Source organism: Lagopus muta, chromosome 3 (assembly GCF_023343835.1).
Source record: "Lagopus muta isolate bLagMut1 chromosome 3, bLagMut1 primary, whole genome shotgun sequence".
Lineage (NCBI taxonomy): Eukaryota > Metazoa > Chordata > Aves > Galliformes > Phasianidae > Lagopus > Lagopus muta.
The window spans coordinates 8,965,113-8,979,552 of record NC_064435.1 but is presented as its reverse complement, the minus strand read 5'-3'; the positions used below and the strand labels follow the sequence as shown (position 1 = coordinate 8,979,552).

General features: G+C 36.9%; 2 non-coding genes across 2 annotated transcripts; both read right to left on the bottom strand.

Moving 5' to 3' along the window:
* Positions 1 to 13,934: 13,934 nt before the first annotated feature.
* Positions 13,935 to 14,006, bottom strand: TRNAA-CGC (transfer RNA alanine (anticodon CGC)). Its single transcript has one exon. It is a non-coding gene; the product is annotated as a tRNA-Ala (tRNA).
* Positions 14,007 to 14,020: 14 nt separating this feature from the next.
* Positions 14,021 to 14,127, bottom strand: LOC125691478 (U6 spliceosomal RNA). Its single transcript, XR_007376151.1, has one exon. It is a non-coding gene; the product is annotated as a U6 spliceosomal RNA (small nuclear RNA).
* Positions 14,128 to 14,440: the final 313 nt, after the last annotated feature.

The following is a 14,440-nucleotide window of genomic DNA, read 5'->3' as shown; positions in this document are numbered from 1 at the left end:
CAAACTAAAAGATCTTGCAGGCATAAATGACAAGAAATTCCTGAAAGATTGATGACATAAACAAAAATCAATAACAATAGTCTCAAAACAAGAAAGATTAGAAAGAAGTCAGCATTAGGAAGTCTCAGTACAACAGGCTGTGGGAAGTATGATGTGCAGTGAAGGGCCATGGTGATTATGCAGGCTAATTATTGGGCTAAAAGGATATCTTTGCAGTTTGTTTTGAGATCTGATCTGAAAGGTAAGTGTCCAAGGGCAACTGTAGGAGAAGCCTCAGAATATCCCATACAGTCTTGGGAAACTTGAACCCAAAAAGCTTAGTAAATAAAGAAAAAATAAAATCTTTCCCTTTTGTGCATCAGCACTGAGGCTGCGCTTTGATTTCAGCCTACAGTGGAGTGTGGGCCTCTCCACCAAAGATAACAGGTTTCAGAGGTGATGCAAGAAAAGACACAGCTAGAGAAGAGAAAAGGGCAGAAAGGGTTTTCAGAAACAGCTGGTTAAGTTTAGTTAAAAGCGCACAGACCATTTAGTGTCACATAGTCTGGAAATAGCTGCGGTTGTAAATCACTGCCTGCAGTCACATACAATTGCTAGGAGCTTATTTTGTGTGAAAAAGAATATTTTGAGCCACAAGTGAAGTTTAGTATCCATGTGGGAATTAAGCAAAGAAGACAGAGGCACAAAATGTTCCTGCTGGTTTTACTGCAAACTCGCATTTCCTTTCTTACAAAACAGAAGGGCATGCTAAAAAATGCACACTTAGAGCAGTTGATGACCTTTATCATCATTCCTCCTCTCATTAAGAAATTATTTGGTTGTTGTTTTTTGTTATTGATGTTGTGTTTTTTGTTGTTTGTTGTTGTTGTTAAGTCTGGGAAATAATTAAACATAAACATTAAACATGGCATTAATTACTTCATGAAAGAGTAATTTGGCTGCAGTCTCAGATGGACACCTCCATTCACTCCCTTTCTCCAAGAACAACAAAGCACTGACATATGGGTTTTCTTAAGAACATGTCTGTTCTGCAGGCAGTACTATGTCTACAAGAAGGGTAGAAGAACGATCCAGGGAACTGACCTTGGTACTGGGGAAGGTAACGGAGCTGATTATCGTGATTGCTGTTACGCAGTAAGTGAGGAACAACCTGGGGATCAGGCCCTGTCAGCATAGGATCATGAAAGGCAGGTCCTCTCTGACCATCCAGATCTCCTTCTATGACTGGATGATGTACCTGCTAGATGAGAAAAAGGCTGAGGTTATAGTACCTAGACATTAGTAAAGCCTCTGACTCTGTTTCCCACAGCATTCTCCTGGAGAAGCAGGCACAGTTTGGACAAGTACACTTTTTGCTGTGTTAAAAACTGTCTGGAAGGCCAGGTCCAGAGAATGGCAGTGAATGGAGTTAAATCCACAACAATTAATGGAAGATAAATCTAGGAAGTAGTAGCAGCTGCAACACATGTAGATACACTGCTCACACTTGCCAACTTAGTAGTTATCTTAGAAATATTAGTCATTTAAAAACCAAGAGATTTTGTTACTTCGAATGCTATTGCCACCCACATTTTCACTTTGTTTTTTTTTTTTGTTCACAAGTGACAAGCCACAGTTTTGTTTTCTGAGTTTTAAAGTTAGCTGTGGACTGAAGAAATCAAGCCAAAATGACAATGAAAGTAAGCAAATACATTTAGATGCATTTGCTTCATTTTAGATATTCCTCTGTTGATTTTCCTCCTGATTTTATTCTCTTTCAGATATGGAAGCCAACTTTGAAGTGTGGTATTTCTATGAAGTGTGTTGTTGATGAATATATTTTCATCAGAAAAAGAAAAAGAAAAAGAAAAAGAAAAAGAAAAAGAAAAAGAAAAAGAAAAAGAAAAAGAAAAAGAAAAAGAAAAAGAAAAAGAAAAAGAAAAAGAAAAAGAAAAAAGAAAAAAGAAAAAGCAGTTACTCCAGGGTAAGTTTTCAATGAAATGCTTCCTGCCTGAACAGTTTCCCTCTAACTGTTTAAAGATGGATTAAATAAATAAATAAATAAATAACAATAAAGCAAGAAACAAACAGCATTAAAAAAGAACAACTCCCCTCCCACCCCCAACCCCCGTCTGCCTCACCCCCTCCCATTAAAAATAAAATAAAATAAAATAAAATAAAATAAAATAAAATAAAATAATAAAATAAAATAAAATAAAATAAAATAAAATAAAATAGTAAAAGAGGAACTGCAGGAACTGCAATGCAGATGATAGAATGGGACTGGGGACTATAGTCAACATCTGTTTCCTATTGATTGGATCTAGATTCTGTCATTTTCATCATTCTAACATCCATCATGACATTTTAAATCTTAAGAGCATGTTTAAGCCCCTTTCTTAAACTGAGATTTTTCAGCAAGGTTAAATCCATTTTAGTAACTTGTGTATCCCTTTTCTATGTTCTCACTTTTAGCCATTAGAGCAAACTGTTTTTAGCACTCCAATTTAGCTTTTAAATATTAATGAACTGAACTCCCTTCTCTTAACTCAGTAAAAAGTTATAAAGTATTATGTGAGTGCTATCAAGGCTATATTCTTCAGGTATTCATAATTTATATCTTGATGGAAAATGCACAAATGTAGCTGACTAGCATTCAAAAAGATACAGTACTGTGGGCTAAGCAACACTTCTGCAATGAGTGTCAGTGCTTACTTCTAAACTGTCAGCACTTCAGTCTACAGAGTCAATAAATAGTGATGTATTTAAGTGAAAACACAGTTTCATTACAGATTTGCACTAAGCAGTAAATTTGTTCACCAATACATAACAAGTGGTCTGGACTACGTGCAGGAAAAATGGAATACAAGGAAGAGTTTCTGTAGCGTGAATGGAAATGTCAAATTGAATCAACAGAAAATGTACAACAGAAATGAAGAAGATTTACTTAAGGCAGAGAACAGTCTCCATGCAGCGTTTGAACAGTATTGAAGAAATCAGGTCTCAATCGTAGCAAAATATAACAAAGCAGTCTGAAAATGCAGGTCACAAATGCATTTTTTTTTTGTATATTCAAGGTCACATCATCATACTTTATTAAAACAAGTGGTTTTAAATAGTCTCCAATTTGGTACTGCTTCAGCTCTACGGGAAGGAGTTAGAGTCTTGTCTGGCTCTGTTGCCATGGAAACAATTATTTACTGCCATCTGAGTAATCTTTGTCATTATGGACTTGAAGTTAGAAGGGAAAAAAACATAAGTGAACTACTGTGATTTCTGTAATTACAAAGAAGAGAAGAGAGAAAAGAAAGATCATATTGGATCTTATGCTTAAATCAACAGGGCAATTTTGTTTAACTCAAACAACAAACAAACAAACAAAATCTGCCTTTTATTTTCTCAGTTTCTTTTCAGGTATGGATTCTACTCTTATTAACCTACTTTACAATTTCTTTGATTTGTTGAAAAGAATTATTGTAACAGTAGCATTGTATTAGAGTCAGAAGTCATCCATTTGGGTAATGTAGATCAACCTTCTTTTATGAAAAACCTCCCATGTCTACCTGACCATCTCCAGCAGCAGGAAGGCATAAGACACCATTGTGTCAATGATAATGCCTCATGCTGCACTAACTAGATAGTAGTACAGTGAGCACAAGCTGGCACTCAATGAGTTGCTAAAATCTATGCTGTCACTTCTGCAAGCTGAGTTGTCAGAAAAGAACTCCACTTCAAAAGCACAGCATTTTAAATCACAAATAAATTACACTTACCTCTATGTAAGAGATTTCAAGGGTGTTCTATTATGAGTTGACATGAAGGGGATTAAGGAAAAGTGAATGTTGTGATTATGTCACTGTAGAATGATACTGCAAGACTCACTTATTGACTGAGCAGTATTATCAAGAAATAATTTGATTCAGGGAAATGTTCCTATTCATTTCCATTGTAAGCCAACTGTCTGGATCAATGACTGTCTAATTCAACTCCACTCAAATTGAAGTAAGGCTACTTAATCCCTGAGCTTGTGAGCAAATGAGTGAGCCTGTGGGTAAATAAGGATTTGTATTTTCAAAACATAAAGCAAACACAATTTTCATTAATTTAAAAGGAAACAAACAAGCAAATTGGAAGGCTGGTAACAATGACAATATTTATTTCTTTAATTATCTCACAAGCAAATGAGGAGTTGCCTGGAAGTGATGAATACAGTTATTTCAAGTCCAGGCCCTTGCAGTGCACAGGCTTGGAGGGTCTTCTGTACATCTATAGATTTGGATCTGTGAATCAGAATATAGGATAAACTTGTGTTTGACTACCAGTTGAGATATGGCTTTTTCTGTTTTCACTTTATTATCTGTTCAGCAGATGTTTGGACACAAAATCTCAGTGAGGTGCCATTCAAGTACAAAAGGCTTAAAGAATACTGCAAAAGCTTCTGAGTTGAAGTGTTCTCTAAATGAGACATTGGTATATAACATAGACCTTGTTGCTGAAAATGTCTTGGTATATAATGAACTGGCATCTTTTACAACCCCAAATGCCAAGCAACAGTCTCATTTATACACCAGAGGCAATCAGAGTCACAGTATACTAAATCTGTTTCTGGAGCAGAATTTCTCGTAACATTAGTAACTCGATAAATTAAAAATCTAATTTCCAGCACTTCCAGGCTAGTTCCTCCCCTATCTATATTTTTTGTAGCACCGTGAACCTGTTCTCCCTTTCATGGTCCCATCATCTTTATGTGAAATCAATACAGTGGCCAAATAACTCCTGTTATGATTCACCATAGTTACGGGACTTCTATGAAGATGACATTGCTAAATCATCTAGGATCCAGGATCATCCGAATGCAAGCCCATCCTGCTTCTCAGCAGCATCCAGGAACCACAAAGAGGTGTTGTTATCACTTTGTAAGGTGTTATTCCCAGAATGAGAGGAACAAAATGGGCAATGTTGAAGAACAAATTGTATTCCTCAGTGGTGTAAACATATTTAGACAAATGTTATCATGTTGCTAAAATGTGGCATGTTCCTTTGAATGTTGGCAAAGCCAAAAATCTAAGAATCTAGGTAGGGACACAGGGTTACTATTTTATCAAAATGGTTATAAAATTAGTGTAAAAAATTTGCTATGCTGAGAATAGTAATGGAAAAATGTATGTGTTTCCTTTATTCAGTTTTCAGTTTTCCCAGACGTTAGTGCAATTGTAAGTACCAGAAATGCTATATTGAATTACATATAAAGCACATTTTTCTGATATCTTGTTTCCAGCTGCACAAGTTTGGAGAACGTTATGAGAAAGTAGCTGAATGTATGTCACAGTAACCTGAGATATCAGAAACTCATTCAGACAAAGATTAGCTTAGGTTTGGAAGCAAGAGATTTACATCCCTCCCAATCTTTGTTGTAATTGTAGTGAATGGTGATTGTTACAGCCAGAGCTGATACCAATTCCTTTTTAAATCCTCTTCACTTCCAACTTGCAATTACTTCCTGACGCAAAGGGTTCTAACAGATAATTACAGTAGGAAAGTGCACTTACTCTCTCTTTGCAATTTTCAGTTTGTCACATTTCAGCTTCATTTAACATCCTCACATTCATTTGCTACGAAATAGTGTGAATAGAATTTCTGGCCTGACACTCTCCAATTGTTCAATATATGTACGCATTTTCCTTATGACTTAATTTACTTATTTCTTTTCCATGCTAAACAATCTTGTGGTTTTCACTTCCTCATTAATTTGATATTTATTTCAGGTTCTTGGATCTTTGTTGGTACATCTCAGATCATTTGGCAGTGTTACAGTACCCTCTTCAAGATAAAATGTGGAAGAACACTGTGTAGAGAAGTTATGATATTCTCTGTTTTTATTTGTATTTGTTATTTTGTTTGCTTTTTTCTTGACCAGAGATTGAAATTAAATGAAGCATCTCTATTGAATTGTTAATGTTAATTTAGTAAAATACAGAACTAGCTTAAAATTACTCCTAGCATTTTACATACCATTTTACCTAGAATGCTTCTAGTCCAAATCTAATGTTGCATATGTTTATTCAAAAAAACCTAAGATTCTGCTGACTTGGATCCCGTCTCAGGATGCCATTTGAAGTAAATGGCCTCAGAAGATTTTCAAATGTGTTGTTGAACAAAGATTAAAAGATAATTTATTTGTTTCTTCTTCTTCCTTGCAGTACTTTTCTGGTTCCAAATACAGACTGGAATTTTCTTACTAAAGATGAGAAGTGTTACTACAGGGATGGACAGTTACATTTGTTAAAACCAGAAACAAAAGACAACCACAACTTTTCCTTCATTTTTTCAAATTACGACCAAAGCAAATACAACAACGTTAAAAATGCTAACAAAAATCATAAGCTTCTGTCTTCCTCTGAGATCACTGACAGGATTAGTCCAAGAGGTTTTGATCCACATTTAAATTCTTGATGAGTCCTGTGTGTTAATTTTTTTTTACATTGATGTACATTTCCATAAATGAATGAGAATAATTGAGTAGAATTATTTTCTTTTCTTTTATTATTATTATTATTATTATTTAGTAACTTTTTGCCTTGGAATTGGAAAGGATTTGGTGATAATTTACTTCAAATCAACCTCACAGCATAGAAAGCCCATCATTCAACATAACTGAGTTGGGTGGACGATTTTTGCATAGTTTTTGTATCTTATGATGCAAACTATAGACAAGAATTATTCAGGTAGATCAGTTTTATTAATAAAGACTTAACATTAAATAATTTTCAGCCTCCAAGAGCTATATATGCTAGTATATTCTTGCAATATTACCAGTCTGATTTATTCATCTAACCCATGTACACCATCCAAAATACCTACCACCAACGCTGCTAAGAGATCAGTTTTCTTCCTCTCAATCCATCCCACATTGAAAAATGAAATGTTGCAATCTAGTACTCCCACAATCTAAAACACAAATCATTGAAGGAAAAAAAAGAAAAAAGAAAAAAACAAAAACAAGGTAAGAACTACATTACTATTTAAAGAAGTGGTCAGTGTAAGTGCATAGCTTGTGGGCTGGTGGGATGTGGGCCAGTAACATTTAAATATAGATTACTTTTTAAATATGAAAAGCTAAATAAATCTTAACATCTGCTCTTCAGGAAGCTATGATGAGAGTCATCAATTCAAATTTGAATCTCTAACAGTAGGTGTATAAATCAGCACAGGCTCCCTTGACAGAAGATCTTCTTGTCTAGTCCTGAAATAGGAGTTAGTCATTTGATTCACTGCCAATCTATTGACTATAGGGAGATCCCAGCATTTTAATGTAGAGATGAAGAAAGTCCCATTTTGGTATTCTACACTTGTAACCAAACAGATTCTTCCAGGCAACAAACAGGACCTGGGGAAATGGCCGCAAATTGTATCAGAGGAGGTTTAGGTGGGACATGAGGAAAAACTTTTTCTCTCAGAGAGTGGTCAGACACTGGAATGGCTGCCCAGAGAGTCGCTGTCCCTGGCAGTGTTCAAGAGGCGTCTGGATGAGGAGCTGTGAGATATGGTTTAGTGCTTGTGGTAGCAGTGGTAACGAGAAGCTGGCTGGACTAGATGATCCAACATTGTGATTCTATGTTTCTATGATCCTACGATTCATTTCAAAGTTTCTGAAAAGCTCAAATGTTCATAGAAGTGTATGTATTATCAAGAGCAGCTCCTTAAGTAAATAAGATGCACAAGTAATATCAGAAGGAGAAATAAGCTTGAAAAGAGGACTTAAATGTTAAGTCTGTCAAGTATGATGATACAAATACAATACAGGGTAATTGAAAAATTCGATTTTCAGCTATAAGAAAAATAAGGTTATTTGAAAATTGTGAAGAAGACAAAAAAAAACATAATTTTTTTCTAGAAGGGGACGTATCATGATAATCTGACATTTCATCTAATATCTAGATCTCTGATATCTTTGTTTCATTCTATGTCACAAATTTTATATCATAGAATACTGCTAAATAAACAAAGCTTTCAAGTCTTTTTCTTAGAGTGAGAGTAGACCTACTAAACATTCAGATCATATTTATCAAGGTCTCAAAAAGGCAAAGACAGGACATGCTTTATGCTTGACCTTTGTGAAAGACATGGCTTTCAGTAAGATTCCTCAAAGTTGTTTATGAAATCTATTTTAAATATATTCAGAACTGGATCTGACATATACAGGTTGATTTTACTTTCACATGGCAGTTGATTTGCTCATCATTTTTATTCCCTTAATCAGAACAAGGAAGTCCGTACTGCTGCATAGAGAGGTTTTTAATCAAGATTTGCTATCATCCATCTTAATCTTTAATATGTTTGATTGGCTCTTAACTTAGGCTCTTGACTTTCTATACTTGAAAAAAAGTGGTTTCTTCACAATAGAGGACAATATATTTCCAATCAAGTTGTCTACAAGAAGAAATTCACCTCCAAGCATGACAGGAAACTTCTCATATTCAGAAATCAGTGGCTGGTTTTTTTTTTTGGTTGTTTGTTTCTTTTTTTTTTTTTTTCCTAACACCAGCTTTCAAACACATATCAGAAAGTCTTTGTGCTTCGCTTCCAAGAACAAAAATCAAGTTGATTGCCAGAGATGCTCTAAATAATGCAGTATTGAGCCAGTACCTGTGGGCCCTTCAATTCTACTTCTTACTGAGATGAAGTGCATGGAGGAATGGAGGGAGGCCGCTAGCAAATAAGATAGGAAGTGGTGGGCTGATGGACATCATCAGTGGAAGCAAAGGGTTTTTCACAAATAAGATCCAGTTGCTAGCTGAAAGAAAAATAACTGACAGAATGTCTCAATTTGAAATTTAGAATATTGCAATATTTTCTCAAGTTCCAGGAGCCTTTTGTGAAACAGTCCGTTCAAACAGGATGAAAAAGTTTCCATGAGCATTTTCAAATGTCCAGTGTGTGAATGACCTTAGGGTCATATGACACAGCTGGAAAAACATTCTGAATACATTAATCATTAAATGTAAAGACAAATCTGTTACCATAACGGTTTAAAAATTGATTCAATTGATTTAAAAACTTTATAAAATTCACAAAAGAAAATGCAGATATTTCTTTTGTGATGCATATGCTTTTTCATATCTGGTAGAGCAGCTGCAGTTTTGTTCTTGACTAAACAAGAGCTACAGAGCTTATGAAAGGTCACAGTGGAGGAAGGCTTTTCTATCTAGAGTTCCCATTGGCAGAAAAGGGTGAGCAGAGCAAATGAGGCATTTTTGAATTAGGCTTCATAAAGCCATCTGCCACCACTGGAAACTGGTAGCTGCCAAGATGTGTTAACATTTTCTTTACAGAGTAATGGAGAGAAATCTGCGAGTAATTTCTGTCTAATTATGCTTCTGAATTCATGAAGTATTACTGGTGGAAAGGTAGCTTCTCTATAATCTTCAGGGACTGATTTCCTAACACTATTTTAGAAGAAGTCATCCTTGTATGGCTGTATTACCTACAGAGCAGTCACTATAGTTGAACAAGTTAAAGTACAGAACAGAAAATGCCAACTCTTTCTGTTTATTCCTGCTCTTTTCAGTGTGCTGTCCCCATTTGCCTGGAAACCCCAAAATACTTCCATTATATCCACAGATTACAAGGAAAAAATATATATATTTCTTATATGTGCCTCCAGAGGCTGATGTTCTCCATCGTCTCTAGAGAGCACTGTTCCAGTGCTTGAGCAATTTCTTTTTTGAAGCCTTCTTTTTCCTTATACCTAAAAAAAATGTTCAATTTCTTTCCGTTGTCTTTTGAGTCTATCACTGGACGTCCAAGAATATGGCTCCATCTTCACTATAATAAATGATAAGGTGGCTACTGAAGTAAATATTTTACCTATAGAAGTAAAGATTATGTGTTTATCAAAATCAAATCCAGGAATAATAATAGTATCATCACAGATGATCTAAACACTACTATAATAAAATTTATTTCTTTTATATATACATGCTTTATTTACTCATTTATTGTATCCTTAGTCATTATGACATTGTAGGAAATATACCAAAAAAGCCAATTCTACTGCTTATTCCTACCTTCTGCCCCATGTTCCATGCAGTGCATTCCTTCAGATCTGCATATTTTGTGAAAGTATTCTGGCATCTGAAGGAGATATTTGAGGCAATATCTCCTAAAAATAGCTGATTTACCATAGTGAATTAAGGCTATATGTATTTTTCTCAGTTATAATTTTATTAAGTAAAACATTCATTTCTCACATCCTGAAACTATTTCTCCCTAAACAGTTATTCCTTTATATAATATCTTTCAGTTCAGCAGACTTCTGCCTTTCAATATCTCATTTCCTCATTTGTGAGATGTAAATATCCTAGAATATAACCAGTATGTCTGATTTTTGTTAATGACTTTCACGTCTTCACAAATTATTGCATTTGGCTCACAATAATCAATGCTTCAGGCTCCCACTAAAAATTATCTTCATAACATCTAAAGAAAATATGCCCTTTGTCTTTTATGGAATTATTGCTCAATCATTAATTCAACACTGTAGAATCTCTGAAGGGTTGGCTGCAGGAAAGAGAAAAGGCTAACTTAAAAATTACTAAGAGCCTGAACCTAGATATCTGTTAAGTAGATCTATAAATAGATAAACACAGTAACAGACATAAAAAACTCTCCAGTTCTCTGTCAGATGGAGTAGCTCATCAAAGCAGCTAATTGATAACATACAGTATTCATGCTCTCATCTAATCAGCCAAATGTGCTTTGTATTAATTCTGATATTAGAACTTTCTTACTCTCAAGGGAAAAAAATGCTCATATTCAAAATAATACTGAATGTGAATATTCTGAAATCCTAGATACAGCCCTCCACCAAAGGAGGCCAAATTTTATTAACAGAAAGGATTTGGGAGAAGGAAAGGAGAAGGTGGCAATATCAATAGAGTCATATGTATTTTATCTGATAGCTTTTCACAGTTATTTTTCCATATCTTTATAGTGATTAAATTCAATAAAGAGATCCAAATTCCATACCTGGAAATAAATAAAAATATTATTACTATTGGCTACGCCAATCAGCTGCTTTTTCATGAAGATGTATGAATTTTTTGGGCAGAGCTTCAGTAACGTATTCACTGAAATTGATGTAAGGAAATTGAGAGAAAGAGAAATGAAGCTGATTACCAGGAAACTCTCCCCATCAGGGAGAGTAAGTAGGGACCTATGAAAAAAACAGTAGAAGAATAGGAGTTTCATCACAAAAACTGGTAAAATCACAAAAATTTGGAAAACCACCATGAATTTCAAAAGTAGGGTACCACTTCACTCTTTTGTTTTCTATAGGCCAAACTCTGATATTTGCGTTAGAGTAAATGCCATGCTATTTTCTGTGGGAGCTTCATTTGTTTGAGGACATTTTAATTTTACCTTACCCTTCTACAGACCCATTTCAGACTGGGCATGAATGAGCTTAATTGCTGTTGACATCAATGAGGTGAGACCTAACATAACACATAGTTTAATTGGATGATGGGATTTGCATTTCCTATGTGTGCAAGCACTCCTCTGTGTGCTTAGTATCTTATCATGCACTAACCTTAGGTTTAAGTGTCAAGTGCTTAGAGTGTCTGGAATGAATGGTCATACATTCACAACTAAAGCAAGAGCCAGATTGGATATTGATATTTTTTGTTCAGATACCTGCAAGGACAGAAAGAATGTTTAGGTATTAGTAGTACTGTACTACTGATATAGGAAAGAGTTCCCTAGTCTTGAAATATCTAAAGAAATCTAGGAATATCTTAAAACCTCACAATCCTTTTCAGTTCTGCCCAGGGTATCTCTGATTACTTGGAACACCTCAAATCCCAGTAGGAACCATAGAAAGAAACAAGAAATTTGCATTTATCAACAGCAAGAGTGCAGCTTAATTGTACAGAAAGAAATATTTGTAAGTCATTGTTGCCAGCTTCACTGGAAGGCATAACTGTCTGCTTAACCGATCATTACAGAGACTGCCAGACTGTCTATATAAAAAAGTGTTTAAAATAGCCATGTGTCTTCTAGCAAACAAATTACCATGGCAGAAAGAGCACAGCACAGACATATAATTGGTCAGGTCACTGCTTTTCTGCTCATTATAAATGAAAGCCCGAATGGCCCTCTCTGGCTGCTCTGTGCAGTCTGTGGCTACTTTTACCAGGCTTTGTTTCTCCTTTGCGTCATCTCTATTCCTTTGCATATAGTTTATAACACAGCACCAGTCAGAAAATACAAGGGGTAGCAGCAGCAGAAGAGCTATATGCTCTATGCTCCTGGTTAGGATGAAATAATACAAGATTTCTTTTCAGCTCTTACTCTGTCTGCCAGCCATTGTGAAGATTTACCTTGTAAGCCACTATTTCACAGCTTAGTCGAAGCTGTGCACACTGCAATTATGATATTATATTTTGCCACATGAATTGGTATGTAAAGAAAGACTAATAGCTGTACAGATACGAAAACCATCAAGAGGGAAAGACTCACAGTTTAAGCTCTTATTAGCCATGATATACTTGCAGTCTCTGAAAGGACATCTCTGAGAATCACAGAATCACAGAATCACAGAATTGTAGGGGTTGGAAGGGACCTCCAGAGATCATCGAGTCCAACCCCCCTGCCAAAGCAGGTTCCCTACAGTAGGTCGCACAGGTAGGCATCCAGGCAGGTCTTGAACATCTCCAGAGAAGGAGACTCCACCACCTCCCCGAGCAGCCTGTTCCAGTGCTCCGTCACCTCACTGTAAAGAAGTTCTTGCGCATGTTTGTGCGGAACTTCCTATGCTGCAGTTTCCAGCCGTTTCCCCTTGTCCTGTCTCCACTCACCACGGAAAACAGTCTGGCCTCGCCATTCTGCCCCCCACACCTTAGATATTTATAGACCTGGATCAGGTCCCCTCTCAGTCTTCTTTTCTCGAGGCTGAACAGACCCAGTTCACTCAGCCTTTCCTCATAGGAGAGATGCTCCAGGCCTTTCACCATCTTCGTGGCCCTCCGCTGGACTCTTTCCAAGAGATCCCTGTCTTTTTTGTACTGGGGAGCCCAGAACTGGACGCAGTACTCCAGATGAGGTCTTACCAGGGCAGAGTAGAGGGGGAGGATCACCTCCTTTGACCTGCTGGACCCGCTCTTTTTAATGCACCCCAGTAAGCCATTGGCCTTTTTGGCCACAAGGGCACACTGCTGGAATCATCTAGAACTTCTCCGATGCCTCTGAGAAATATGCACACATGGCGGTCTTACCCTTGGAAAGCAGGGAGCAAGAGGAGAAATGCAGATGTTCTCTTTCTGGTCACTGCATTCCTCCATCATCATTTCACCTGCTTCCTGGATTTGGTGGTAATCAGTGCTAGGAGGTCGTGGCAAAACTCTTCTGAGTCTACTACCAGCTCCTAGTGAAGATCCCAGCTCAGCAATTGAACAGTCACAACATAAGGCAATGAAAAGAAAGTCTGAAGTACATAAGCATCCCAAAGGTAAATGATTCACCCAAGCTCCAACAAAAAGTTGGGGCAGAGCTGGATGGTATCAAGGATTGCTCCATTCTGGTTTGGTGTCTTCCACTGGGCCTTGTCCTCTGCTCTACAGAATGCGTAGAGTTGGGATAAATTGTTGTCATGATTTCTGAGTCTGTCTGTGCTGGACGGAAACAGAAATAATCCATAGTTAAATGCCATCATCTGGGACACCTGTTTTCTTGTCCTTGCTGGGGCTGGTCTTTGAAGCATAGGTATAACATTCTGGTAAGAGAAGCCTACTACCTGCTTGTCCTTTTTATAGAATCATAGAACGATTCAGGGTGGAAGGGATCATCAAGACCCAATCCCCTGACATGGGCAGGATTTCAAGCCACCAGAGCAGGCTGCCCAGGGCCCCATCCAAACAGGCATTTCCCCCTGCACAGGCTGTGAGGCAGGAAAAGTGTGGAGATGCTGGGGATTGAACCCAGGACCTCTTACATGCGAAGCAAGCGCTCTCCCGCTGAGCTACATCCCCTGCCCTGGGAAAAACAAAAAATTGAGCACTTTACCAATTTGCATATCATCTTTGTTCAGGATCCATGCTAATCTTCTTTGCAACATTTCAATTGTAGTATATGTGCTTCTGAAATGAGCACGTTTCACTACTAATCATGAAGAGACAAATAGTGGTTTTATCTACAGAAAATGTAGTCATCCCAAACTTAAAACTCACAAAAATGCTAAGCTGTTCCAGATTAAATAAATATTCTGAATGATTTTGTTTCTCAATGATGCCTAGAAGTGCTCAGGTATCACTGTGGTCCCTAAGAAGTGGACAAAGCAGACACTGTTACAAGCTCTGTTGGCAGACCTACAGACATTCAGCACTTATTGATTCCAGTGGTGATTTAGCAGCTCAGAGGTAGTTCTGTGGGTCCTGGCTGAGGACTTCCAGTTCTCATGCTGCTA